Here is a 5,045-nt window from a genome sequence, read left to right as displayed (position 1 = left end):
CTCGCGTAAGGTTTATTACTTGGACGACCCAGTACACTTGCTGGTTAGTTGTGTGAAGTTGTGATAAAGAGTTGAGATTGCAATTGTGCGTACCATGTTGATGGCGCCATTGATGATCACAATTTCGTGCACCAAGTTTTTGGCGCCGTTGCCGGGGATTGTTGAGTTTGGACAACTGACGGTTCATCTTGTTGCTTAGATTAGGTATTTTTTTTTTCAGAATTTCTTTAAGATTGAATTCTAGAGTTTCATGATGATCTGTTGAAATCTGGCTGGCTGTGAAGCCATGTCTAATCTTATTGGACCGAGGTTTCAGCTTATCATCACAAAAGCTTGTTGATTTCTATCAACCTTGCTGTTGAAGCAATGATCTGCTAAGGCTTGGCTGGCCATTGGCCATGTCTAGTGTTTTGGACCGGAGCTTCCTTTGAAAGCTTGGCTGGCTGTGAAGCCATGTCTAATTCCTAGACCGGAGTCTTAGACTAGCATTGCAATGATTCCTGGAATTCTAATTAAGAATTCTGAAACCTTTATTTTCTTTTTTCATATAATTTTCGAAAAAAGCATAAAAAAAAATTACAAAATCATAAAAACAAAAAAATACTTTATGTTTCTTGTTTGAGTCTAGTGTCTTATTTTAAGTTTGGTGTCTTGCATGCATTGTTTATTTGATCTTGGTTCTATTTTCAAGTCAATAATACAGAGAACTGAAGATTCAGTACATGCAGCAGAGGAATTATACAGAAAAAGCTGGGCGTTCAAAACGCCCAGTGAAGAAGGCAGACTGGCGTTTAAACGCCAGCCAGGATACCTGGTTGGGCGTTTAACGCCCAAAAAGGTAGTGCTTTGGGCGTTTAACGCCAGGATGGCACAAGAGGGAAGATTTTGTTTTTAATGCAAATTTTTTTTTCAGGTTTTCAAAATTTTTCAAAATCAAATCTTTTTCAAATCATATCTTTTCAATCAAATCTTTTTCAAAATCAATTTCTTTCCTTTTTCAAAGATACTTGCTATCAATTAATGATTTGATTCAACATTTCAAGTATGTTGCCTTTTCTGTTGAGAAAGGTTTAATGTTTGAATCATATCTTTTCTTGTTAGCCAAGTCATTATTTTTTTAAAATCAAATATTTTTAAATTGTTTTTCAAATCATATCTTTTTAAAACCATAACTTTTTCAATCATATCTTTTTAATCACATCTCTTTCAAAAAAGTTTTCAATCATATCTTCTTCAAAATCTTTTTCAAAATGATTTTAAAATCTTTCTAATTAATTTTCGAAAAAAAAAACTCTCCCTCTCTTCTCACATCCTTCTATTTATGGAGTACTACTCCTCCTCAATGCACAATTCGAACCCTATCTCACTAAGTTCGAATTCTTCTACCTCTTCCTTCTATTTTTCTGTTCCTTTGACACCTCAAGGAATCTCTATACTGTGACATAGAGGATTCCATATTTTCTTGTTCTCTTCTCTTTCATATGAGCAGGAGCAAAGACAAAGGCATTCTTGTTGAAGCTAATCCTGAACCTGAAAGGACCTTGAAGCAAAAGCTAAGAGAAGCTAAGGCACAACTCTCTGTAGAGGACTTGACAGAAATCTTCAACGAAGAAGAACCCATGGCAGCCGAAAATAACAACAATGCCAACAATGCAAGGAAGGTGCTGTGTGACTTTACTGCACCTACTCCCGACTTCTATGGGAGAAGCATCTCTATCCCTGCCATTGGAGCAAACAACTTTGAGCTTAAGCCTCAATTAGTTTCTCTAATGCAACAGAATTGCAAGTTCCATGGACTTCCATTGGAAGATCCTCATCAGTTTTTAGCTGAATTCTTGCAAATCTGTGACACTGTCAAGACTAATGGGGTTGACCCTGAGGTCTACAGACTTATGCTATTCCCTTTTGCTGTAAGAGACAGAGCTAGGATATGGTTGGACTCACAACCTAAAGAAAGCCTGAACTCTTGGAAAAAGCTAGTCAATGCCTTCTTGGCAAAGTTCTTTCCACCTCAAAAATTGAGTAAGCTTAGAGTGGAAGTCCAAACCTTCAGACAGAAGGAAGGAGAATCCCTCTATGAAGCTTGGGAGAGATACAAACAATTGATCAGAAAGTGTCCCTCTGACATGCTTTCTGAATGGAGCATCATAGGTATTTTCTATGATGGTCTCTCTGAACTATCCAAGATGTCATTGGATAGCTCTGCTGGAGGATCTCTTCATCTGAAGAAGACGCCTACAGAAGCTCAAGAACTAATTGAAATGGTTGCAAATAACCAATTCATGTACACTTCTGAAAGAAATCCTCTGAACAATGGGGCAAATCAGAAGAAAGGAGTTCTTGAGATTGATACTCTGAATGCCATACTGGCTCAGAACAAAATATTGACTCAGCAAGTCAATTTGATTTCTCAAAGTCTGTCTGGATTGCAAAATGCACCAAGCAGTACTAAGGACGCTTCATCTGAAGAAGAAGCTTATGATCCTGAGAACCCTTCAATGGAAGAGGTGAATTACATGGGAGAACCCTATGGAAACACCTATAATTCTTCATGGAGAAATCATCCAAATCTCTCATGGAAGGATCAACAGAGACCTCAACAAGGTTTCAATAACAATAATGGTGGAAGAAACAAGTTTAGCAATGGCAAGCCTTTTCCATCATCTTCTCAGCAACAGACAGAGAATTCTAAGCAGAACCACTCTGACTTAGCAACCATGGTCTCTGATCTAATAAAAACCACTCAAAGTTTCATGACTAAAACAAGGTCCTCCATTAGAAATTTGGAGGCACAAGTGGGACAGCTGAGCAAGAAAATTACTGAACTCCCTCCTAGTACTCTTCCAAGCAATACAGAAGAAAATCCAAAAGGAGAGTGCAAGGCCATCAACATGGCCGAATTTGGAGAGGAAGGAGAGGCAGTGAACGCCACTGAGGAAGACCTCAATGGACGTCCACTGGCCTCCAATGAGTTCCCTAATGAGGAACCATGGGAATTTAAGGCTCACATTGAGACCATAGAGATTCCATTGCATTTACTTCTGCCATTCATGAGCATTGATGAGTATTCTTCCTCTGAAGAGGATGAGTATGTCACTGAAGAGCAAGTTGCTAAATACCTTGGAGCAATCATGAAGCTAAATGACAAGTTATTTGGTAATGAGACTTGGGAGAATGAACCTCCTTTGCTCACCAAAGAACTGGATGACTTGTCTAGGCAGAAATTACCTCAAAAGAGACAAGATCCTGGGAAGTTTTCAATACCTTGTACCATAGGCACCATGACCTTCAAGAAGGCTCTGTGTGACTTAGGATCAAGTATAAACCTCATGCCTCTCTCTGTAATGGAGAAGCTAGGGATCTTTGAGGTACAAGCTGCAAGAATCTCACTAGAGATGGCAGACAATTCAAGAAAACAAGCTTATGGACTTGTAGAGGATGTTCTGGTTAAGATTGAAGACCATTACATCCATGCTGATTTCATAGTCCTAGAGACTGGGAGGTGCATGGATGAATCTATCATCCTTGGTTGATCGCCTGACAACCGAGTGCTCGCCTGACAAACGAGCCAGCCATTCCGTGAGATCAGAGTCTTCGTGGTATAGGCAAGAACTGATGGCGGCATTCAAGAGAATCCGGAAGGTCTAACCTTGTCTGTGGTATTCTGAGTAGGATTCAATGATTGAATGACTGTGACGTGCTTCAAACTCCTAGCAGGCGGGGCGTTAGTGACAGACGCAAAAGAATCACTGGATTCTCTTCTGGCCTGACCGAGAACCGACAGATGATTAGCCTATGCTGTGACAGAGCATAGGAACGTTTTCACTGAGAGGATGGGAGGTAGCCACTGACAACGGTGAAACCCTTGCATAAGCTTGCCATGGAAAGGAGTAAGAAGGATTGGATATAGATAGTAGGAAAGCAGAGAGACGGAAGAGAAGGCATCTTCATACGCTTATCTGAAGTTCCTACCAATGAATTGCATAAGTACCTCTATCTTTATCTTTATGCTTTATTCGTATATCACTATACCCATTTGAGTCTGCCTGACTAAGATTTACAAGGTGACCATAGCTTGCTTCATACCAACAATCTCCGTGGGATCGACCCTTACTCGCGTAAGGTTTATTACTTGGACGACCCAGTGCACTTGCTGGTTAGTTGTGCAAAGTTGTGTTTATGCCATGGTATTGAGCACCAAGTTCTTGGGGCCATTACTAGGGATTATTTGAGTTATGAAAAGTATTGATCACAATTTCGCACACCAAGTTTTTGGCGCCGTTGCCGGGGATTGTTTTGTGTATGGACAACTGACGGTTCATCTTGTTGCTTAGATTAGGTATTTTTTTTAGAGTTCTTAAGAATGAATTCTAGTGATTCAAGATAATCTGTTGAAATCTGGCTGGCTGAGAAGCCATGTCTAATCTTATTGGACCGAGGTTTCAACTGATCATCACAAGAGCTTGTTGATCTCTATCAATCTTGCTATTGGAGCAATGATCTGCTAAGGCTTGGCTGGCCATTGGCCATGTCTAGTGTTTTGGACCGAAGCTTTCTCTGAAAGCTTGGCTGGCTGAGAAGCCATGTCTAATTCCTGGACCGGAGTCTTAGACTAGCATTGCAATGATTCCTGGAATCCAAACTAAGAATTCTGTAAACTTTTATTTTCTATTTCCATATAATTTTCGAAAAAAGCACAAAAAAATTTCAAAATCATAAAAAACCAAAAATATTTTATGTTTCTTGTTTGAGTCTAGTGTCTAATTTTAAGTTTGGTGTCTTGCATGTATTGTTTATTTAATCTTGGTTCTATTTTCAAGTCAATAGTACAGGGAACTGAAGATTCAGAACATGCAGCAGAGGAATTACACAGAAAAAGCTGGGCGTTCAAAACGCCCAGTGAAGAAGGACAGACTGGCGTTTAAACGCCAGCCAGGGTACCTGGTTGGGCGTTTAACGCCCAAAATGGTAGTGCATTGGGCGTTAAACGCCAGAATGTGCACCATTCTGGGCGTTTAACGCCAGGATGGCACAAGGGGGAGGAT

The 5,045-nt window shown here is 40.0% G+C and overlaps 1 non-coding gene across 1 annotated transcript; it reads right to left on the bottom strand.

The window, feature by feature from the left end:
- Positions 1-2,024: 2,024 nt before the first annotated feature.
- Positions 2,025-2,132, bottom strand: LOC130984458 (small nucleolar RNA R71). Its single transcript, XR_009088394.1, has one exon. It is a non-coding gene; the product is annotated as a small nucleolar RNA R71 (small nucleolar RNA).
- Positions 2,133-5,045: the final 2,913 nt, after the last annotated feature.

The sequence above is a fragment of the Arachis stenosperma genome, chromosome 5 (assembly GCF_014773155.1).
Source record: "Arachis stenosperma cultivar V10309 chromosome 5, arast.V10309.gnm1.PFL2, whole genome shotgun sequence".
In the NCBI taxonomy this organism is placed as follows: Eukaryota; Viridiplantae; Streptophyta; class Magnoliopsida; order Fabales; family Fabaceae; genus Arachis; species Arachis stenosperma.
Note: the sequence above shows the minus strand (reverse complement) of the source record. Positions and strands in the feature narration are given on the sequence as shown.